Here is a 26,460-nt window from a genome sequence, read left to right on the forward strand (position 1 = left end):
TCAATCAAGCTTCAGAAGCCACCTATGTTCATCAAAGTAAATACATAAAAGACATTCTGAAGAAATTCGAAATGGCGGAATGCAAACCTGCTAAGACACCTATGCATCCAACTTGCATTCTGGAAAAAGAAGAAGTCAGTCTGAAGGATTGTCAGAAGCTCTATCGTGGTATGATAGGCTCTCTTCTCTATCTGACTGCTACACGTCCTGATATTTTTTTTAGTGTATGTCTCTGTGCCAGATTCCAATCAGATCCTAGAGAATCGCATTTAACAGCTGTTAAAAGAATACTCAGATATCTGAAAGGAACTCCTAACATGGGCCTGATGTATAAGAAAACATCAGAGTATAGACTTTCTGGTTATTGTGATGTATATTACGCAGGGGACAGAATGGAACATAAAAGTACATCTGGGAATTGTCAGCTCTTGGGAAAGAATCTGATATCCTGGGCCAGCAAAAGACAATCAACCATAGCCTTGTCCACTGCAGAAGCAGAATACATTTCAGCATCATTATGCACTACTCAGATGCTCTGGATGAAGAATCAACTAGAAGATCTTCAAATCTTTGAGAGTAACATTCCTATCTTCTGTGACAATACTACTGCCATCTATTTAAGTAAGAATCCTATTTTGCACTCCAGAGCTAAGCACATAGAAATAAAACATCATTTCATTAGAGACTATGTTCAGAAAGGGGTAGTAACGTTAAAATTTATTGATACAGACCATCAATGGGCTGACATCTTTACCAAACCCCTTGCTGAAGATAGATTCTCTTTTATCTTAAAGAATCTAAACATTCAAAACTGTCCTGAATAAAATGTGCCTCTGAGTTAGCAAAAGAAGCCTCTGAAGTAAACAGTTGGGTTCTATATCTGACTCTGATGCTACTACCAGTTAGAAGTCATCTGAGTTAGAAATCTCCCGGAACCAACCCTTTGGTATTCCTAAAGATCAGATAAAGTAACATGTGGAGCATCATGCGTCTGACCTTGGAACTTCTAGACAACTGTCTAGCAGTAATCAAGAAACAGTCTCTTGAGATCTCCTCGAGCAGTGTACTGATTTTGGGATTAGACATCATTTATGAGCTGTAATCATTCTCCCCTCTAACGTGTGTACTTGGTTTTTGTGCTAAACTCCCATTTCTGTGTCGTTTTGCATGCACCCTAATTTGGGTATTTATATGTTTCACATTTCACAATTGCACACTTTTCACTCACGAACACACCTAACTCTCTCTCTCAGTTTTTCTCTCTCTCTCTCAAAGGCATTTTTGCACTTTTTACTCAAGTTCTTCAACCTTCATCTCAAGTTCATCAACGCTCTTCATGGAATCTCAACAACAGTCTGTGTACAACTTCTCTCAACAAATGAACTCAACTGAGCAAGCTCCAAGTTCAAGTCATCAAAACCCTACAGTCACCAGCGTCGTTTCCACTCCTATCTACAAAGAACCCCACATTCTTGATCGTGACCCTCATATTCATCTTGCAACACTGTTTGAGAAGCTGGAAGTGTTGTGTGAAACCCTGGTGGATTTTGACAACATGAAAAGAAATGGTGTCGACCTCACTAATGAACTGAAGAAGCAAGGGTGGGGAAACTACTTTCAACGCCTCTATGGCCCAGTATACACAAATCTGGTAAAGGATTTCTGGAGGTTCGCTGACTCTGATGACCACTACATTGTCTCCTACGTTATGGGAGTCAAGATAGTTATCACAGAGAAATCAATTGCTTCTCTTCTGAACATGGAGAAGGCTGGAGGAAGACGCATATACAACATCAATCCTAGGGCAGAGTATCTGTCCCATGAGATAAACCCTACAATCTTTCAACAGAATGCTGAAGGCAGTCATTCCAAGAACAAGGAACTGCCTCTAACTCCTCAGATTACATCAACACAGACCAGAAATGCATTCTTTACTGCATTCACAAGGGTCTGAAGCTCTGCCTTCCTGCACTCCTCTTCAAATATCTCAGAGACTCTATGAAAGATACCAGAAACAACATGAAGACAAGAAACTACATTCCTCGGGGGAGACTTATATCTGATGTGCTGATTGAAAGTGGTCTCGTGGACCATCTAATACAGCTCAGACTCATGGAGGATGTGATGATAGATACTGGAAGACCTCTAAACGCTTGCAATCTGAAGAACATGGGAATCATTAATTAAGTGAGGGTCAAACCAACTCTGGACACCTCCTAGGAAGCACTCAAAGATCAAAGGGAGATTCCAAATGGACTCTATCTTTTCTCCAAGATCGACCCTCCAGAGGTAGTCGCATACTATCTAGAGGATCTGCACAAACAAGGAGTAGATATCTCAGATTTCTCCTTAGACTGGCTGCCCGAATTTCCTCCAGACTTCCAGAAGAGGACACGAGAACCATCTGAGAAGACCAAGCAGGAAAAAAGAGCGAAGCTGGGAGAACCATCTGGATCAAGACCTCTAGTACCTCTGGTTGGATCACCTGGTAAGTATGTATCTCTCCATCCCTCTGTAAAAACTAAACCTGTTGCTTCCTTACTCCCTCAACCTTCGCCCATATATACAACCTCTGATACTCCTCCCTCAACCTCTAGACCCTCTAACCAACCATCCCAAAAATTCAATCTTGCCACCACAACTCTACCTATTTCAGAAGCGGAAATGCTAAACGAAACCACTTCACCCTCTTCATCACCATCTCCATAATCCCCACCTTACTATAACCTCTCATTTGACACTGAACCCTCTGTCGCATCCGCGAAAAATCAACCGGCGAAGCTCAAATAAAAACACAACACAGAGCCGCCACTGCGCGTTATTTATCCCAAAATAGGGAAAGGAAACGCTCAGAGAAACCTGGAAAGGAAATGGTCTTGCGACCAAAGAGAAAGGGTAAGGGAGTCGGTTACGCAAGGGGAAGGTATTAGCACCCCTCACGTCCGTCGTACTCGACGGGATCCACGTTCTAAAATAAGAAAAGGTTGCTAAACATCACACACACAGGGGAACGCAGGTGGGGTTAGGAGAAACGGGCTCGATAAGGTATCGCACCTTATGCCTACATATCTTGTCTGGAACAAGAATCAGAGCCACTGTAGTTCGGCTTACGCACGCCAAACAACACAAAACATACAAACAAGCAAGGGTGGCAAACATGGAGCCCGACAACCACTGGATGGAATTACGTCAGCATCCGAACCAAAACACGCTCAAAACGGCAAACGTGGAGCCCGACAGCCAATCACTGGGCTTACGTCGGCATCCGAACCAAAACACACAGTCAGATAACAAGTAAACGCACGCAAAAAAGAAAAAGGTTGCCCGGAGTGGTCTCGCACGACCACCTGCCTACATACCTCGTCTGGAACAAGGATCAGGGCGATGTAGTTCCCCTGAAAGGGACTGCATTACTAACCAGAAACCGGGGAAAGACACACTACTAGGGAGCTGGACTCGAGCCTAGTGTTGTCATGCATCGTTTACCCTAAGTTCGGTTTTCTATCCTACTTGCATAAGCAAACTACTCCTATCCAGGAAAGAAGCAAGCACACAAGCATACAGAATAATTCAAGCATACATCCAATGAGAACAAGCATCTCAAACAGATATCCACATAGCACGCACTATAGCCAAACAAGGGGGCTCAATCAATAGGTTTGACTGCCGAAGCGAGTCGTCTGTACGGGCTGGGTTTGCTCTTAACCTTGCCATTACGAGGCTAAGGTGAAGCAGATGAGAGGTGAAGTGAGGATCAGACCTCACAGCTCTTATCCCTAACCAGGGAGAGCTTCTGACAAATGAGCATGGGTCCAGAATAGGGGAACCCTTCTATACTCGATGACTCCGACTCGATTGTGCGACAACACAGATCTTGGGCTTGTGTTCTCAATGCTACAACCATGTAATGGGAGCAATGAGAAGACTCACAGAATAGTGGGGGGTAGATTGCATACCCCTACCTTCCACCAATTGCCTTATTTAAAGGACTTTCACCTGCTTGGCACGAAAAATAAACAACCACAATCATTGCCTCTTAAGGAGGACTTCAGACATTTATTTGCCCGACCCGGTAACAGCCGGGTCTCCAGACTACATGAAGTTAGGAAGTTATACCTCAATGCAAGTTGCTTAAGCAAAGCAAAGCAAAAGTTCACAAGGAACTGAGCAACTAAAAGTACCTGGAAACAGTCAAACACAGTTAGTACTCAGACAGACAAAACTAAACAGCAAGTATCAACCAATTAATCTATACAGATCAATGCACAACAAAGCAAGCTCAAAGCTCAATCCCAAACTTCACAACCTACAAAACAATGTTATGTTAGTGTACAAACATCAAACAACATCAATTGCATTTAACTTGATTCATTCTCCATGTGCATTATGCTTTTGATCCTGAAAAATCAAGCAAATATTAGCAACAAGACCACTAGGCTAAGCCTAGGGTCCAAAGGCAAGAAAAATTCCTAAACAGCAAAGTATTCACCAACCAAAGTCAAATTAATATCAAACAAGAGCAAACACCATTAGTCTCATGTTTATATCATTCATCATGTTCATGTTATGCACAAAACAAGGCAAATTAGTTCAAATGAAGCACCAAACATGCAAACAGAACTATTGCATTCAAATCCACATCAAAACAAATCCAAAAAATCTCAAATAAATTACACCTAAACAGGACCTAATCCAGGTATGGCACACCAAATTTCAGCTTAATTGGGCAAAGGTAACTATGTCAATGAAAATCAACAAAAACAGACACAACTATATGCTCCAAATCACAACATCAACACATGCTTCCACTTCAAAAATTCATAACTCAATGAAAACAGTAAAGAAATGAGTGAGACCAAAACAGGGATGTCACATAATGTGTCTATAACTATCATACAAAATTTCATGATCATTCAATACCATATGAGCATTTCACATTGATTCTACCAACCTATGTCACATGAACTTGTAAATTCAACCACCAGAGATGAAAAATCACAATCAATTTGAAAATGCAATGTAAAATTCCACAAAAATTCATATAGCATCTCAACATGTTAATCAACCATCATGCAAAATTTCATTTCATTCCAACAAGTATAGGCCACTCAAAAAAAATCCAGCAAGTTGACATAATGAGGTGTGACACACATTGTCACACCTAAGTTCAAAAGTTCACATCTCAATGACCAGGAATAAAAAATTCATGAAATTTACATGTAAATAAACATCAACCAGTCCACAATCATCACAAAAATTTTCAGACATTTATTTGCAACTATGAGAATTTCACATTGGAATTGGCACAAGGCATCAAAATGTAGCACATGTTAAAGAAACCTAAGTCAAACATAATTTCTACCATGCACAACTTCAACCAATATGTCAAATAAATTCTACAGTCAATGAGAAAGTCAAAGAAAAAATCCACACATTTTTCTGATTTTTTATTGATTTTTTATGAATTTTCTAACATGTTTATGAATTTTTTATGATTTTTTATGAATTAATATAATTAATTAAATGTTCCAATGGCACAATGGTAATTAGTTAAAGGCGGGGGCGGTAAACACTGTATTCGAAAATTCAAATGGAAATGAAGATCAAACACATAAAATTTCCAGAAACTCGTCTTCTTCAACCCAGACATCTCAAGAACACATGATCCATGAACTTCCACCAAAACGAGCAAATGAATAACCGTTGGACTCGTCTTCTAACCTAGAGTACGAATATGAACCTAATTCGACCTATTTGTTCCTCTATCTCCTGAATCGATCGACCTAGGGTTTGTTCTCACAATTTTGAATCCAGATTTCTTCCTATATAGTCATCCATTTCACAAACCAAGCACATCACTACGATCTACAATCAACACTCTATAGAACGCATGCAACAATTAAGGCATTGGTGTGATTCGAAAAATTGCAAACCTGGAACGGCAGTGTTGAATTTCTGGTTCTTCACGTGTTTTGACCTAAAACAGATGTAGTAGTATCTTGTGGAAGATGAGTAGAATCCTTGAATTCAGTTCATGTTGCTCCTAGTGCATCAAATCGCGATTTACCATGAATGAGTGCATTTTGGACAGTCACAATTTGCACTTCTTTCCTTCCAAACTTCACAAACAGATGGAGAGGATGATGACTAGAGATCAATGCCAAAAGAAATTCGAGAATTGATCAAGGATTGAGGAAGATTTTTGGATTTGAAGGTTTTGTGTTCTTGAGGAATTTGAGAGAATGTGGAAGATTTTTGGATCTGATTTTTGGGAAATGTGATTTTCTGTTATGCTTAGAATGAGATTAGGAATATATATGATACACTAATCCAAGCTTAATCATGTAATTAGCCAAATTGCATTTGTTAGTGAAAGTGTAATTTTCACGTGAGGGCAAAATGGGAATTTCACTTGCCAGCTCATTGCCACCTGTTTGACAGCTCACACACTCTCTAAATGACATGTGTGAGCTGTTGCAACTTGTCCCACTCTCATTGGATGTGTAATTTTCAAATTCACTATGTAATGCCACTTTGTCCATTTTTGCACTTTCATTTTTCAAGCCAAATTCCAAACCACAAGCCTTTGCCATGAAATGATGATTCCAACAAATTTCAAATACCATTTGTGAGGTGTAGCAAAAATCCCCACTCAAAAATTCCAATTATTTCACAAGTTGGACAATTTTGCCCTTGGTCCATTTTAACTGTCCAGTTGAAAATTGACTTTTTGCATTGACCACTTTTGGAAAAATCCAATTATGCACCATGAAAGTACATGTCAAATGGAGTTTGTGCATATAAAGAACTTGCAATTTGGACAAACCAAGTGGAAATTATGGCCTCCTGATTATGGGTCATTTTTGAAATTCACTGGGCCCTAATTTTCCAACCATACATGGGATTTTCAAGTTCTTGGACTTTTTGGAAATGTGAGAACAAGATCTACAACTTTCATGTTGAACAAATTTTCATTTGAAGCATTCTTGGACACGTGGTCTTGAGGTCAAAAACTTTCCATTTTTGGAAACTTCCATTATAAGTCACTTTCTATTTTTGGCAGTTTTAGTCCTGACTTGATTTTCTTCATTCTTAAGCTTTGAGATGTCAAATAACACTTGTTCCAACATGAATGAAGTGTATCCAACTCATTTCCACCTCCAAATTCATCAGATCATGTACAGTTGACCACAGTTGACTTTTCATCTGACAGATGAATCTGGCAATGCATAGATCAATCTGAGCTTCAATCTTCAACTGAAATGGCTCAAGGGTGAAACCCTAGCCTCAATAAGCACCATATAATCATATTATGAACCCCATAACCATCATAGACCCCATCTCCTGATTAAGCCCTGATTGGCCCAATGCAACTGATTAAGGTTGACCAGTGGTCAAAACCCTAATCTCAAGGAATCTGCTTCAACCTCCTGATGACATCCAACCATGATGATGATGATGTATCATTGCAATCAAGATGAAGACCAACATTCTTGGAGAATCATGAAACCCTAATTCACTGCCCAATCCTCAGATGGCCAATGATCAGTCAATAAACCTTAGGCTTGCACTTTGACTTCCTTATCTTCTGATCAAGACTTGGGAGTATGGCTTGCACAATGTAATCACATGATATGCAATATGCAATGCCTAATGACCTAAAATGATATGCACAATGACAATGATAGTCCCAAGAGAGGAGGGCAAATTTTGAGGTGTTACAGCTGCCCCTATTCAATCCACTGTGAACCTGTCGATACGAAATAGCCTCGGCTTTCGGATGATCAGGATGAAGAGTGATTGAATACCAAGAAACAGACGAACAATTTGCACTCTGATGGGATAATAATTAACAACGCCTGTCAGCATCGGCGAAGCAACAATCTCTGAAATCAAAAAGACGTCGACCTGGATACCAAAATAAATGGCAACGCAGGGATAACCATGGTCTGATCACAACACATCCACTCGGGATTATTATATCTCTTCTTTTTATGCTTTTATTGAACCCCGAATTTTTTCTTTCGCGCAAATGATCCCAGATCACCGCATTTGAACCCCGAAATCTTCTTTCCTTGTGATAACTCCGCTGGCAATCGTCGGAAATAACACCAATCACCACTCTGATGGCGACATATCAAAGGGTACACCTTCAACCAGACACTGACAGATGACCGGGAAGAAACTCGATGTTTACAGGCATCGGACGATGATGTTTTACAGGACACCAAAGAAAACTCGACCAAACATTAAACAATGACCGGGAGACAACTCGATGTTTACAGGCATCGGACAATGATGTTTACAGGCATCAAACAATGATGTTGACAGGACATCTAACAATGATGTGGACAGGACATCTAACAATGATGTTGACAGGACATCGAACAATGATGTTGACAGGACATCGAACAATGATGTGGACAGGCATCAAATAAGGATGTTTACAGGCATCACACAATGATGTTTACAGGCATCAAACAATGATGTTTACAGGCATCACACAATGATGTTTACAGGCATCAAACAATGATGTTTACAGGCATCACACAATGATCGACCAGACATTAAACAATGACTGGGAAATAACTCGACGTTTACTGGACATCAAATGATGATGTTTACTGACACCAAAGAAAGCTCGACCAGACACTTACTGATGACTGGGAAATACTGCTGCTCCAAAATCCCGCTGCTGAACTCCTCGGAGTATCGCCTTCACTGTCCGGCAAAACCAAACCTCGAGCGGTACCCACGGCTTGAATCGCGCTGATCGCGTAACCTTTCCATCTCTGCCCGACGGAAACATTTCCTCCAATATCGCACTACTGGGGAACATTGTTGATCTGACGTCGTGATGCTAAACTCCTCGGAGTAACATCTTCGCTTCTGGCACAACCACCTCTCAAACGGTAACCACGGCTTGAGACTAGCTCTATGCTTGCAACAATGATGCATGATCTTTTTCTGCGTAATGCTCCATAATTATGGAAATGCTACGCGATTTATTATTTTTTCTATGCAATATGCTATGCTTATTTACATGATGAATGCATAAAAAATATCCCCCTCAAGGGATTCTGCTGAGGAGCGCGAGACACTTTGCTGAGGAACTCGTCAATACTCCGATTCCACCCTGTTGGGGAATAACGTTGCTGCTGGGAAAAGGCAGCCCTTGCTGGGGAAGAACTTCCTTTGCACCCAATCCACTCGAAAAACTGTTGGGGATAAGCACCACCAACACTCTGTGGGGATACAACAATCTTCGACTTGCTGGGGATATCAATCCCGACTCTGCTTTGAGAACCCTCACAGATACCTGACGACTTTACTGGGGAAAATGCTTACAGATACTCTGCTGGGAAACAGCCACCTCCAGACTCAACTGGGGATGCATCACTCTAACACCTGCTGGGCAACCATTCTGACCCTGCTAGGGAAACGAATACTACTCCGCTGGGGACAACCCGCGCAACCCATAGGTAGAATCAACTCAGCTGGTGATGCAAAAATCCGTCCGCTACGGGACTTTGTTCAATCCACTGGTAGGATGAACACTGCTGGAGATATATTTCATTGAAACCCGCTCCACTCGGGGAATAGCAACCTTCAAACCTGGCTGCTGAGGAAACACCGTTTTAAACCTGCCGGGGATAACCATCATGACTCGGCTGGAGAAGTTTACAGACCTTGAGTCTGCTGTGGAGCTAGTCCTATAACTCTGCTTGGGGACCTCGCTGGGACATGAGAAAAGTTGGTTCAGAACACCCGTCGACTCGTCGAACCATGGTATCCACCTCCAATACTCGCATCGACTTTCCACTTTTGAGAATTCCCAGACTCGTCTGGACCTTTTCTGCTCCATCATCTTATATTCCGAATCGCTCCGCGCTCGACGAGAACGTACTCCTGGGATTATACAGAAATTCGATTTTCCGACTTTGAAGAGTCTTCTTGGTTAATTTCAAAGGTCGTCGGACGTCTCTCGTCGTCTCTTCGTCACCCTTCTTCGTGCACTCGTCCCTGATCGAACTTTGCGGGGAATTACATACTTTCAAGCCTTTCGACTTTGAAGAGTCTTCTTGATTACCATCAAGGATCGTCGTACGCTGCAACGTCTTCGTCATTCTTTCATTCATTAGTTCCTGAGCGAACTCTCTGGGGATCTGCTACAAAGCTTCCACATCACAACCTCCAAGTGAGTGGAAATATCCAACAGTTCCTGCAAAACAGATCGTTAGATAAAACCGTGCCCCAGGCGTGTCAAGGTTTCAACACTTGGGTCACTCAACCTTCCAAATAAGATTTCAAGCTTTCAATCTTATAAACATGCATTGGAAGGAACCTGTATGTCTTAAAATGCAAGATTCTTTATCAAAAATATCTGGATGTTTTTGCAATCAAAGCGGTAATGAAAACAAAAACAAAATTATTTGACTGAATATGCATTTTATTGATTGGAAAAGTGTGGCTCAAATTGAGCAATACAAAGGAAGCAATTCCTGAAAAGAGGTAATTGCACAAAAGGAAAAATCTATCCTAATGGCAATGTGAAACCCGTGATCTCATCGAGTTCCAACTCAGTTACACCCCATATGTCCTCAGACTCTCCATGCTTTCTGCCTTCTGAACAAGACGCTTCTGATTGATCCCCACCGGGTATTATCCATGATGCCTTAACCAAAGCGCAAACGATCATGCTAGACGCAGTTGTTCGTTTCAATCCCTCTTTTGCCTGGACCGCCCTTTCGAGTTTTCAGTCCACCGGGATACCCTTTTTTGCCCAAGTCGCCTTCTCAGGTTCTCGACTTGCCGGGTGTACAGTTTTTTCATCTTATCCCTAATTTTTGCCCGAACCTTCTTTTCTGTTTTTGGTTCGCCGGGATGCCCATTTTTGCCTGGACTATTTTGTTCTTTCCGTCCAGCGGGTCAATTATACGAAGTATTTTTTAACTGCGTCCGCATTCATAGGGGATGGAAAATCCTCTTCATCCATGGTCGTTAACAACAAGGCTCCGCCAGAGAAAACCTTCTTGACCACGAATGGACCTTCATAATTCGGTGTCCATTTGCCCCTTCGATCGTTTTGAGGAGGAAGGATCCTTTTCAGCACCATATCACCTACGTGATATACCCGAGGTCGCACCTTCTTGTCAAAAGCACGCTTCATCCTTTGCTGATACAACTGCCCATGACAGATGGCTGCCAGCCTCTTTTCTTCAATCAGGCTCAACTCTTCGTACCGGGTCCTTACCCATTCAGCCTCTTGCAACTTCACGTCCATCAGGACTCTTAAAGAGGGAATCTGAACCTCAACAGGTAATACCGCCTCCATTCCATATACCAATGAGAAAGGAGTTGCCCCAGTAGACACACCGAAGATCAATACCCAGGATACCAGTTTCCTACTCAATCACACCGTCGTTGGTGTATTCAACGTTATCCGGGCAACAAAATCTTATTCTCCTTAACCTCCCCATCAGACATCAGAATCCGTTCGGATTTGGGGTCAGGCCCCTCCTCCGGGATCGGTCACTCTCAATCTTTCGATTTGAGCACCTCGAGATGTCCTCATCAGGGAACTCAAACTTCATCGGTTGATAATCCTCAATGGGTTGCGGAGAGATGTAATCAGACAATACACCCCTTGATTGCTTTCTGAGCGGATCACAAATCAGTCAACATCCTTTTGCTCTCCCGCCACCCGTCCGGTCGATGCTGGATTCTCAAACCCATACTTGATCGGACCTATCTCGGAAATCCACAAAGTGGTATGAACCAGCATAAACTGTCTCAGTCGGCGAGCAGCCTATGCCAAAGTACATCAAGTTTTCTCGAACAGTGAATGTATTGTTTCACAGTCGGTAAACTTTTTGCTAAGGTAAATTGCATGCTCTTTTCGACAAGACTCGTCATGCTGACCCAATACACCTCGTAGACCCCTCGAAGGCTGTCAAGCTCAGATTAACAATCGCTCATTCCACGGAAGGTATCCGAATCAGAGGTTCCTGCAACTTATTCTTTTATTTTTCAAATGCCCCTTGGCAATCATTATTTCACCTGACCGTTTGATTTTTTTTTCAACATCTGGAATATAGGTTCACACGTGGCTGTTAGATGAGATGTGAACCATGACAGGTAGTTCAATCCATCTAGGAAACCACGAACCTCTCTTTTCTTTTCCTCGGTCCAGGCGTTTTTTTTTTTTTTTTTTTTTTTTTTCCTTTTTTTTTTTTTTGCAGGATGAACCTCGATTCCTCCCTTACAATGAACCCCAATAGCTTACCGGACCGCACTCTGATAGTGCACTCATTCGAATTCAACCTCAGTTTGAATTGTCTCAACAGGTCAAACGACCTGCCCCGGTCTGCCAGATGCCCCTCTCCTGTTTGGGACTTTGCTATCATGTCATAGCATAGCAATTGGTTCCACGATGACTCACATCATGAAACAAAGCCACCATGGCTCTCTGATAAGTAGCACCAGCGCGTTCTGCTTCTCTGGAGGACTGTCTCCTTTCCATGGCAGCTTGTGCACAACGACACCGGTATCCGTCCCTGGAATATCCTAACATGACCAGGTGAAGGCATCCACATGCTCTTTTAACATGGCTACCATTCTGCTCTCGACTCGCCTCTGAAGCGGCTCCAATTTTCCTATTTCCTTCCTGACCTCGGCGGTGCTTGGAATAACAACCTCAATCCGCTCCTCATGCGGCTGAATCACCTTCTCCTCTTGTTTCGACAACCTGGCTAATTCCCAGCAGATCACAATCTTCTTCGTCTTCTTCTTCAGCAAGATTGCTCGGATTGTCGAAGTCATATGAGGGGTAACCAAATTGTTATCAGCGAGATCCGGAGAATTATTTTTGAATTCGGAACGAGACAAATCAAAAAGGAAAAATGAAAATAAACATTGCCATTTTTATTTGTTTTTAAACTGTAAAAATAAATGAAAAACAGGGAACACCGCTTTTTGACTGAAAAACATCCATTTATTAATGATGCAGAAAATGCAAATTTATGAACATGAGGTGGCCCTTACAATGAACCATTACGTGTCGGGCAACACATATGGCTTCCATGCATATAAACTGAAAACAAGAAATATTACTCTTCCGGATGAGTGACAGTGCTGATCTTTTTAAGCCTTCCAGTTCCCTGCCACGCACGATTTTATCCAGGACTCAAGTTCACAGTCACTGTCAGTCTCTTCCCCCACCGTATAGGCGTGATCTGAATCTTCAGCAATTGCATTCACCATCACCTGACCATGCGCCGGCATGGGATTAGTATTAACATCTGACAATAGTGAAAAATGGAGGGCCTTGGACTCCACCAGGTCTTGGACAGTATGCTTAAAGGCTCTACAACCCTCAATGTTATGCCCAGGCGCACCAGAATGAAATTCACACCTGGCGTTCTCATTATAGTTAGGTGGCCTCTGATCTGATCTCACTGGAGCTAACATCCTTGGCTGAACCATCCCAAGATCCATCAACTTTTTAAACAGAGCAGCATATGGCATGGGTGGCTTGTCAAAATGACGATCAACCCCTTTTCCTTTCACTTGGCTCCCAGCTCCCTGTATCTTCTGTGGGGTTGGCTGAGGTTGCTGTCGGATTAACTGATTACCAGCAGGGATGGTTACTGCAGCAGTGTGCTGGTAGTACCGACCCCTACCGCGTCCTCTCTGGGCATGCACAGACACAGCACTCGCGCCATCCTCCTTCTTAGGCTGACCATCACCAAATGATTTCTGCGGTCCAGACGACGAAACGTTTCCTTGCATGTTCCCCATCTTCAGCCAATCTTCAATCCTCCCCACCTTTTCGGCAATTACTTTCTGCCCCAAGGCGAACTCTCGCATGACATCAATCAGCTCTCCCATCTTCTCTTTCAGCTCGAGAACGTCAGCGTTGGACGGATTCATCATTCCTGTGTCAATCAAACAGGTTAGAAACTGACACCTGCAAAACAGAAAACAAGTTATTATGCATGAATGCAGTGTCTATCCACATGAGGAACACTTTGTCTCTCGATCCTGGCTTCATGGAGACATATAATAACTCGGCAGCAATATTTTGATTTGCAGCGTTTGATTTCATCGTGCAGATCGGAGATAGGTGATCTAGCATGATACCCCCAACCATGTGTGTGCTTGTGCGAGTACATACGGTAAAGCAAATAAAGCGTGAAGATCAATCACTGAATGAAAAATAACCATCCCATAGCCAATAGTGCACAAACAGTGCCATAGTCATACATCCAATCAGATAAAATCAAATACAATCCTCCAGAATAGGAAAGAAATACAGACAAGTGAATTCCGTCAACAAGCCTGACGGTAGTCCACAACAAATAACAAAGCTAGCCTGACGAAGGTCCCACGGAAGGCCCTGTATCATCAACCATCTTTGCGAACTCTGCGGCGAACCTGAGTTCGGTGTTCTCCTGCTGCAATCTCCCCACTTCCTTCTGATGAATCTTCATCTGCCTGAAGTAGTGATCTCTCTCAGCCATGTAGTGATCTTTCTCAGCCCTGATCTTTGCTTTCTCCGCTTTCCACTCTGCAGCCAGAACTCGGGCCCTAGCATCCCTCTGATCTCGGACAAGGATCTGTCTCCTCTTCTCATCCTCAATGACCTTCGACGCTCTGAACACCTTATCCTTAGTGATGTCGTGCTCCCGGTTGGATGATGCTAAAGCTTGGCTGATCTTCCCATAGTAGGCCGTATCCATCTCAAAGCGTTTGGCTTCCAAGGCGTGTCGCTTGTCTTGATCTTCCATCTTCACTTTGATCTCTTGATTAGCTGCCTGAAACCGAGCAACAGTCATCTCCAACTCCGCCTTCTCCATAAGTAACTGATCTCTGGCCCTCTTCATCTCGAGGAATTCTTCCATGCTGACAGAAGAACTTGGTCCCTCGATCCTAGGACACACAGAGTCACCTCCAGGAAACGGTAGATATGTGAGCTCAATCCTCTTCCGCAACCAATCTTCAAAAAGAGGAAAATACCGACAGTTGACCTTACCATAAGGAACCTTGCCCTTTTTCTGGATGTTGCGCCATGCCCCAGACACCTGCACCAGCTTGGCCTGATCGCCCTCAGCTGAGAAGTAAAAGGACTCCTGAATCTCCCGCTCAAGAGGAGGAACTTCCATGGCGAACCCCATCTGCCTCCTGAGAAGCGTCGGGTTGTAGTTGATGCAACCCTGAACTCCTATGAGAGGCACATTGGGGAATCTCCCACAGCTATATATGAAATCCTGTCCAGCCAAGCCATTATGAGTCCAAGCAATGTCATCAGCCCGCAGACCCATCAATCTGAAGGACCACTTGACACTGGGATCAATCTGAACAAAGGCACCTCGGGAAGGCAAATATCCTATAAACCATTTGAAGATCAACTGAGAGCAGCACCTGATCAGACCACCACGTCTCTTCTCATTCCTGTTATGCACTGAGTAGTAAACATCTCCAATCAGTGTAGGAACAGGGTTTCTCTGCATGAACAGTCTGATAGCATTATGGTCCACAAAATTCTTCTGATTAGGAAATAAGATAATCCCATAAATGCTCACAGCAATCAATGCGCACACCGTCTTCCAGTTACCCATAGCAGCATGTTCCTTGGCATTAGCCTCCAAGAAACTCAAATGAAAACCGGGTAACTTTCCCTTCTCCTTCAAACCTTCCTTGACCATTTCCGGACTCAAATAAAGAGCACAGGAAATCCCAAGGACATCTGGCTCTCTCTCAATAGCACAGAAAGGAATCTGATCTCGGATCTGCATACCCAGAATGCTAGCATAGTCTTCCATCAGAGGTCCCAACAGATAATTCGGGAATACAAAACATCTCAGACCCGGGTCATAGAACTGGAGAAGGGTATGGATGGCGCTTCTGTCACTGTCACCGAGTCTGAAAACCATCTTCAGGATACTACCGTATGCCTCCCGGAACATCCCCACATGGTCAGGAGTAATCAATGCTATCATATCCTTCAGCACACCGATCTCTGGATCAAAGAAACTGTAAGCAATGTTGTTTTCCAGGCCGGTCCTCATATCTGAACAGAAAGTCTCTCAACCAGAATCTCGATCAAAAGTGTCCCTGCATATGGGTAAACATGTGTTAGATGCAGTTAATGCAAAATGCAATGATGCTGATGAATGAATGCAATGCGTTGCCATCCTCCAAGCCATCTGATCATCTGTTGCACTGAATATGGTCTCTGAACTGATCATAACCATCTGAGGAAGAATATAACCACAAATCCGACCCACGGGTTCCGAAATAAACGGAAGACGGATACATCATCATCATCATCATCAGTCTCTGAGCAGACACTCACCATTATCTGAATCGGCCCAGGGAATCCTGAAATAAACGGATCCCCACTGATAAATATCTCGGCCCGGGGAATCCTGAAATAAACGGATCCCCACTGATAAATATCACGGACAGCACTCCGGCGTCTCGGCAATAAATGGCCATAAATCTGACTCATAAATAAGACCCACGGAACAAAAAGTCACCATCTGAAAGAATCACCCTCCCCTCACAGGTAAATTCTAAACAGGTCATCCTAAGGCGGACAATAGTCTCGACAATCGGGCAGAGATACTCAATGGGTTTGCCCTCTCGGGTGTGCCATTGTAGCTCTCCTGAGATCGTCTAAACCAAAGATCCGGGAAATGATCGGTCACCAGAGTCAATAACCCAGATGGAGTAACTCAAACAAAGCGGAATATCCACAGAGATGAGCACTACCAAATGAGCCTCGTCCGGCTTGTGGTACATCACGCCGCCAGGCACATGTTGACTTAACATGAAAGAGGCGACATGAGACCACACTAGTCCTAGGTGTATACTCGGGCCTGGGTTTTAGCCCCACTCAGAACACCCACCCCACACAGAGGAATCACCTGCACAGAGGACGGCAACAACATGATAGTATGATGCATGCAGACATTAATGCAAATATAGATACACACTGGTTAGAATAATAAATGCAATAAATAAAACACAAAACAAGCAACCTAAACTAATCCTAAAACGCTAGGAAGGACTCGCTTAGGGACGATGGACCAGCATAGGTCTACATCCATTCCCCAGCAGAGTCGCCAGCTGTCGCATCCGCGAAAAATCAACCGGCGAAGCTCAAATAAAAACACAACACAGAGCCGCCACTGCGCGTTATTTATCCCAAAATAGGGAAAGGAAACGCTCAGAGAAACCTGGAAAGGAAATGGTCTTGCGACCAAAGAGAAAGGGTAAGGGAGTCGGTTACGCAAGGGGAAGGTATTAGCACCCCTCACGTCCGTCGTACTCGACGGGATCCACGTTCTAAAATAAGAAAAGGTTGCTAAACATCACACACACAGGGGAACGCAGGTGGGGTTAGGAGAAACGGGCTCGATAAGGTATCACACCTTATGCCTACATATCTTGTCTGGAACAAGAATCAGAGCCACTGTAGTTCGGCTTACGCACGCCAAACAACACAAAACATACAAACAAGCAAGGGTGGCAAACATGGAGCCCGACAACCACTGGATGGAATTACGTCAGCATCCGAACCAAAACACGCTCAAAACGGCAAACGTGGAGCCCGACAGCCAATCACTGGGCTTACGTCGGCATCCGAACCAAAACACACAGTCAGATAACAAGTAAACGCACGCAAAAAAGAAAAAGGTTGCCCGGAGTGGTCTCGCACGACCACCTGCCTACATACCTCGTCTGGAACAAGGATCAGGGCGATGTAGTTCCCCTGAAAGGGACTGCATTACTAACCAGAAACCGGGGAAAGACACACTACTAGGGAGCTGGACTCGAGCCTAGTGTTGTCATGCATCGTTTACCCTAAGTTCGGTTTTCTATCCTACTTGCATAAGCAAACTACTCCTATCCAGGAAAGAAGCAAGCACACAAGCATACAGAATAATTCAAGCATACATCCAATGAGAACAAGCATCTCAAACAGATATCCACATAGCACGCACTATAGCCAAACAAGGGGGCTCAATCAATAGGTTTGACTGCCGAAGCGAGTCGTCTGTACGGGCTGGGTTTGCTCTTAACCTTGCCATTACGAGGCTAAGGTGAAGCAGATGAGAGGTGAAGTGAGGATCAGACCTCACAGCTCTTATCCCTAACCAGGGAGAGCTTCTGACAAATGAGCATGGGTCTAGAATAGGGGAACCCTTCTATACTCGATGACTCCGACTCGATTGTGCGACAGCACAGATCTTGGGCTTGTGTTCTCAATGCTACAACCATGTAATGGGAGAAATGAGAAGACTCACAGAATAGTGGGGGGTAGATTGCGTACCCCTACCTTCCACCAATTGCCTTATTTAAAGGACTTTCACCTGCTTGGCACGAAAAATAAACAACCACAATCATTGCCTCTTAAGGAGGACTTCAGACATTTATTTGCCCGGCCCGGTAACAGCCGGGTCTCCAGACTACATGAAGTTAGGAAGTTATACCTCAATGCAAGTTGCTTAAGCAAAGCAAAGCAAAAGTTCACAAGGAACTGAGCAACTAAAAGTACCTGGAAACAGTCAAACACAGTTAGTACTCAGACAGACAAAACTAAACAGCAAGTATCAACCAATTAATCTATACAGATCAATGCACAACAAAGCAAGCTCAAAGCTCAATCCCAAACTTCACAACCTACAAAACAATGTTATGTTAGTGTACAAACATCAAACAACATCAATTGCATTTAACTTGATTCATTCTCCATGTGCATTATGCTTTTGATCCTGAAAAATCAAGCAAATATTAGCAACAAGACCACTAGGCTAAGCCTAGGGTCCAAAGGCAAGAAAAATTCCTAAACAGCAAAGTATTCACCAACCAAAGTCAAATTAATATCAAACAAGAGCAAACACCATTAGTCTCATGTTTATATCATTCATCATGTTCATGTTATGCACAAAACAAGGCAAATTAGTTCAAATGAAGCACCAAACATGCAAACAGAACTATTGCATTCAAATCCACATCAAAACAAATCCAAAAAATCTCAAATAAATTACACCTAAACAGGACCTAATCCAGGTATGGCACACCAAATTTCAGCTTAATTGGGCAAAGGTAACTATGTCAATGAAAATCAACAAAAACAGACACAACTATATGCTCCAAATCACAACATCAACACATGCTTCCACTTCAAAAATTCATAACTCAATGAAAACAGTAAAGAAATGAGTGAGACCAAAACAGGGATGTCACATAATGTGTCTATAACTATCATACAAAATTTCATGATCATTCAATACCATATGAGCATTTCACATTGATTCTACCAACCTATGTCACATGAACTTGTAAATTCAACCACCAGAGATGAAAAATCACAATCAATTTGAAAATGCAATGTAAAATTCCACAAAAATTCATATAGCATCTCAACATGTTAATCAACCATCATGCAAAATTTCATTTCATTCCAACAAGTATAGGCCACTCAAAAAAAATCCAGCAAGTTGACATAATGAGGTGTGACACACATTGTCACACCTAAGTTCAAAAATTCACATCTCAATGACCAGGAATCAAAAATTCATGAAATTTACATGTAAATAAACATCAACCAGTCCACAATCATCACAAAAATTTTCAGACATTTATTTGCAACTATGAGAATTTCACATTGGAATTGGCACAAGGCATCAAAATGTAGCACATGTTAAAGAAACCTAAGTCAAACATAATTTCTACCATGCACAACTTCAACCAATATGTCAAATAAATTCTACAGTCAATGAGAAAGTCAAAGAAAAAATCCACACATTTTTCTGATTTTTTATTGATTTTTTATGAATTTTCTAACATGTTTATGAATTTTTTATGATTTTTTATGAATTAATATAATTAATTAAATGTTCCAATGGCACAATGGTAATTAGTTAAAGGCGGGGGCGGTAAACACTGTATTCGAAAATTCAAATGGAAATGAAGATCAAACACATAAAATTTCCAGAAACTCGTCTTCTTCAACCCAGACATCTCAAGAACACATGATCCATGAACTTCCACCAAAACGAGCAAATGAATAACCGTTGGACTCGTCTTCTAACCTAGAGTACGAATATGAACCTAATTCGACCTATTTGTTCCTCTATCTCCTGAATCGATCGACCTAGGGTTTGTTCTCACAATTTTGAATCCAGATTTCTTCCTATATAGTCATCCATTTCACAAACCAAGCACATCACTACGATCTACAATCAACACTCTATAGAACGCATGCAACAATTAAGGCATTGGTGTGATTCGAAAAATTGCAAACCTGGAACGGCAGTGTTGAATTTCTGGTTCTTCACGTGTTTTGACCTAAAACAGATGTAGTAGTATCTTGTGGAAGATGAGTAGAATCCTTGAATTCAGTTCATGTTGCTCCTAGTGCATCAAATCGCGATTTACCATGAATGAGTGCATTTTGGACAGTCACAATTTGCACTTCTTTCCTTCCAAACTTCACAAACAGATGGAGAGGATGATGACTAGAGATCAATGCCAAAAGAAATTCGAGAATTGATCAAGGATTGAGGAAGATTTTTGGATTTGAAGGTTTTGTGTTCTTGAGGAATTTGAGAGAATGTGGAAGATTTTTGGATCTGATTTTTGGGAAATGTGATTTTCTGTTATGCTTAGAATGAGATTAGGAATATATATGATACACTAATCCAAGCTTAATCATGTAATTAGCCAAATTGCATTTGTTAGTGAAAGTGTAATTTTCACGTGAGGGCAAAATGGGAATTTCACTTGCCAGCTCATTGCCACCTGTTTGACAGCTCACACACTCTCTAAATGACATGTGTGAGCTGTTGCAACTTGTCCCACTCTCATTGGATGTGTAATTTTCAAATTCACTATGTAATGCCACTTTGTCCATTTTTGCACTTTCATTTTTCAAGCCAAATTCCAAACCACAAGCCTTTGCCATGAAATGATGATTCCAACAAATTTCAAATACCATTTGTGAGGTGTAGCAAAAATCCCCACTCAAAAATTCCAATTATTTCACAAGTTGGACAATTTTGCCCTTGGTCCATTTTAACTGTCTAGTTGAAAATTGACTTTTTGCATTGACCACTTTTGGAAAAATCCAATTATGCACCATGAAAGTACATGTCAAATGGAGTTTGTGCATATAAAGAACTTGCAATTTGGACAAACCAAGTGGAAATTATGGCCTCCTGATTATGGGTCATTTTTGAAATTCACTGGGCCCTAATTTTCCAACCATACATGGGATTTTCAAGTTCTTGGACTTTTTGGAAATGTGAGAACAAGATCTACAACTTTCATGTTGAACAAATTTTCATTTGAAGCATTCTTGGACACGTGGTCTTGAGGTCAAAAACTTTCCATTTTTGGAAACTTCCATTACAAGTCACTTTCTATTTTTGGCAGTTTTAGTCCTGACTTGATTTTCTTCATTCTTAAGCTTTGAGATGTCAAATAACACTTGTTCCAACATGAATGAAGTGTATCCAACTCATTTCCACCTCCAAATTCATCAGATCATGTACAGTTGACCACAGTTGACTTTTCATCTGACAGATGAATCTGGCAATGCATAGATCAATCTGAGCTTCAATCTTCAACTGAAATGGCTCAAGGGTGAAACCCTAGCCTCAATAAGCACCATATAATCATATTATGAACCCCATAACCATCATAGACCCCATCTCCTGATTAAGCCCTGATTGGCCCAATGCAACTGATTAAGGTTGACCAGTGGTCAAAACCCTAATCTCAAGGAATCTGCTTCAACCTCCTGATGACATCCAACCATGATGATGATGATGTATCATTGCAATCAAGATGAAGACCAACATTCTTGGAGAATCATGAAACCCTAATTCACTGCCCAATCCTCAGATGGCCAATGATCAGTCAATAAACCTTAGGCTTGCACTTTGACTTCCTTATCTTCTGATCAAGACTTGGGAGTATGGCTTGCACAATGTAACCACATGATATGCAATATGCAATGCCTAATGACCTAAAATGATATGCACAATGACAATGATAGTCCCAAGAGAGGAGGGCAAATTTTGAGGTGTTACACCCTCTGATCCTCACTCCCCAACTCTGGCTCAGCTTCAAAATCGTGCTCTGACCTCTCAATATCCAACACACTCTAACCCTGAACCTGAAGTTACCTCCCATCCCCCAGAAAACCCAAATACAACCACCTCTGAACCTCCACCATCAGAATCAATCCACTCTAAATCTCAACCATTCGAACCACCACCCTCTGAAATACCCCAACATACTGCCTCCGCTGACCCAACAACTCCAACACTTAACCTAATCCCTCCCACCTCTCCCTCCCAAGTCTCTGAACCAGAAACCACCCTTCTGGCCCTTGAGGAAGCAATTACAGTTTTTGCAGAGTCTTCAGTTGACAAGGTCAAGTCTCTGACCATCAACTCTGGCATCAATGATGAACCAGAACCAATCCACTCTAAATCTTAACCATCCGAACCACCACACTCTGAAATACCCCAACATACTGCCTCCGCTGACCCAACAACTCCAACACTTAACCTAATCCCTCCCACCTCTCCCTCCCAAGTCTCTGAACCAGAAACAACCCTTCTGACCCTTGAGGAAGCAATTACAGTTTTTGCAGAGTCTTCAGTTGACAAGGTCAAGTCTCTAACCATCAACTCTGGCATTAGTGATGATCCCTCAACTGTAAGGACTCACTAGAATATAGTGATAAGTTGGATGACCTTTGAAGCCTTCAAGCTGAAAGGCGTCTCTGAACAAGTCCGCAATGACTTCATCAGAGGCGCTGAGATCAGACTCCAAGAGCGTCTAGCCAGAGAAGCTGAGGAGCGGGCAAGACAGGAAGCTGAAGAGAAAGCAAGACAAGAAGAACTTCAGAGAATCAGAGAAGATGAAGCCAAAGCTCTTGCTGATGCTGATGCTGAAGCTGAGGCAAAAGCCAAAGCTGCCACTGAAGAAGCAGCTCGCCTTCTTGAAGAGTCTGCTGCCACAACCAGAAATGATGCACTGACTCAGGGGGAGACCTCCAGCTTCGTCCCTCTGGTCCTGAAGACCCTTGAAGAGTTGCAGAAAGAACAACAGGTAGTTCGAGCCAGACTGGACCAATAGGATTTTGTCAATGTCAACATTCAGAACATGCTGTCCCAGTTGTTCCAGAGGATGCCTCCACCTCCAAACCCTTAGGCACCTAGGATTTTTTTTGCTTGTTACTTTCTGATTTGCTTGTTGCTTTATCTGCTCTGCTTGTTGCTTCTTGTTTCCGTATCTGCTTTCTGCGTTTCTAGCTTCTATATATGTTATCTATTTATATCAACCTTTTTTTACTAAGTTCCTTTTGCTAAGTCTTTTTGATTCTGGCAAAAAGGGGGAGAACTAAAAACAGCTCTGATGAAAACATATCTAATTCCATTCAAACTCTGCAAACATTGTCTCAAAATCTGACTTAAGATATGCAGGAAAGTAGCTAAAAACACCAAACCATGGAAGGTCCGGTAAGAACTTCTGAACTCCCAGATCTAACTCAAGGGGATCTTACTAAAATCTGATCTAAGACCCTTTTCTGAAAATGTTTCATCTTTAACTTAAACTGTTTTGTCATCATCAAAAAGGGGGAGATTGTAAGAACAAAACTGGTTCTACAATAGATTTCTAAGATTTTGATGATAACAAAGGATGAAACCAAAAATGACACTCTAACGAGATTTTTTCTACGTATGTAGGACTCTGAACACTTACGGAGGATTCTGACCATATATCAGATGCAAACGTATGTCAGATACAAAGTATTAGATGATCAGACGCTGCTAAGAAAGGAGTACGTCTAAAACCCTCTGATTCTGATGAAATAAAGACAGCAAAGTTAGAAGCTCCAACAAACTACTGGCCTTAGACTCTGATACTTAAGAAGACTAGTACACTGAGAAGCTCTGATGAAGTCAGACATAATCATCCTCTGAAGAATGACTCTGGTACATCAAGACTCTGATGAAGATTCTCAAGTCAAGAAAGCGTAACGGAAATAAATCTCACTATGGAAAGGAAGTATTTTAAGAAAGAATTTAAGAGGCGGACAATATAATTATAGAAAGAAACAACAAAAATAATGACATTGAATACTCATCAAAGACCAAGATTCTGTCATCACTCCAACGGTCCTTCTCAACTACTATATAAAGGACAAATTACTTCTCTAGAGAAATACACCTGAGACGCATAGAAACATCATTCACATTCTCTCTCAATTTTCACGAGCTACTGCTCTTACGTGAAAAACTCTTGCTCTAATATTTTTCTATAATACTTGCTTACTGTTAGAAGCACTTTACATTACAACTCTATTTTTGCTTGAATTATTTTTCCTCAAGTGACTCTGCGCAGTCTGTATACTTGAGAGGGCTAAGAGATTATTCTCTTAGACGATTGGTTGTGTAATCTTTCAAGATTAGTGGATTAAGTCCTTTTTGAAGGCGAAATCACCTTGGCCGGGTGGACTAGAGTAACTTTATTTATTAAGCGAACCAGTATAAAAAATTTGTGTTCTTATTTCCTTGAAAAAGCTTTTATTTCAAAAACAATTCAACCCCCCCCCCCCCTTTCTTGTTTTTCTCACATTCAAATATTTGTCCAATTTTTCTTTAAACTATGTAACAATTATCTTTTCTCATAGCTATGTCAGTCAAAGTCAAATTTAAGGATCACATATTGTCCACATAGCACGAACATGAAAATGAAATTAGAAAACATAAGCTGAATAAAAATGATTCAAGTTTAATATTGAAACAAAAGTGTTTCATTTGTAGAGATATCCTATAGAGAAGATGACAATGTAGATGTAGTGAAGCTTCGAATATTAGTTTCTAGAGAATACGAAGGTATAGGCGTAGTGAAGATACAAATTCCAGGACGATTAGTCATTTCGACCCCCTTTCTCATTTGGGGTTTAATTGAATGTCCTATTGTTTTAGGGTTTCTGCGTTTCTCTAAATTCTATTATACACAAGATCCATTATCTCAACCTAAGTTTTATGATGATCCTTTGAAGGAAGAAGCTATAAATCCCAAGAGACTATAAATCTTAATGAAGAAGATTTAATTTCTAAACTATATGAAGAAGTAGTAAAAATGGATGAATTGAATGAAGGTAGAGGGAAATCTAGTGAAGTGCATAATGGTGAATTGAATGAAGGTATATGTCAATGTTGTGAGATGCAGGATGGTGAATTGAATGAAGGTAGAGGTCAATCTAGTGAGGTGTGGGATGGTGAATTGAATGAAGGTAGAGGCCTATATGGTGAGATGCAGGATGGTGAATTAAGTGATGGTGGAGGCCATGATGGTGATGTGAATGATGATGTTAATGTCGGTGTGATGAATGAGAGTGACATAGTTGATTTTGAAAGTGATAATGATAGTGATGATGTGAGTTTTAATTATGACAACTCATTGGATATTAAATTTGAAGACTATGATGAGGGTGATGATTTTATGGAAGCGGAATGGATAATTTATTATATATAGGAATGGTTTTGATGGTACTATAAAAAAACAGAAGCACAAGGGGAAATTGATAAGAGTGAAATGATAGTGAAAAGTTATAAAGTGGGTGTGAAACACATGATAATAGTAGAAGAAGTAGTAAGAAACATCCTGCTTTCAAGTTGGAGAAAGACATGATAAATTATAAATGGGAGTTAGGAACTTATTTTACTTTCAAGTGTGATTTTAAGGAAGCAATAACAACTTATGTTGTCCAATCTAATAGGAACTTAAGTTGATTAAAAATGACAAACAAAACATTAGGTTAAAATGTAAAAAGGAATAATGAATTGTGTTGGTTTAAAAACATTGTCCAATTATATAAAAAAAATTGGTTTATAAAACTTTTTAAGTTAATTTTATAAATTAAAGAGAGTTTGAGCAACAAAATGGAAGAAGTAAAAAAATAAGAAAAGATGTAGAGAAAGAAATAAAGCATAAATAAAATAAAGCATGGAAAATAAAAAGATAAGTAAAAGAGAACATGCACTTGATACTTATATAGATTTGACTTAACCACTTGGCCTACTCCTGCCCAAGAGCTTCCTCTTGAGAGTTCCCCTAAAGATGCGAGCTTTTAATAGGTTATGCTCACGAATCTTATAACAATCAAATGGAAATTTTAAAGGGCTAATTCCATGAACCAAACAAGAGACTTTAGCAGGATAATATCCAAATCAAACGAGAGATTTTGACAGTATAATCTCCAAACCAAACAGAGGTTTTAACATGTTGAGCTCACAAACCAAATAGAGATTTTAACCGGCTGGTCTCAAGATTTAAATAAATATTTTCACTAGTTAATCTCAAACACCAAACAACAATTCCATTTAATAATATTACACATGAGATAATATTCTCTTGAGTATA

This window comes from Lathyrus oleraceus, chromosome 4 (assembly GCF_024323335.1).
Source record: "Lathyrus oleraceus cultivar Zhongwan6 chromosome 4, CAAS_Psat_ZW6_1.0, whole genome shotgun sequence".
NCBI classification, from domain to species: domain Eukaryota; kingdom Viridiplantae; phylum Streptophyta; class Magnoliopsida; order Fabales; family Fabaceae; genus Lathyrus; species Lathyrus oleraceus.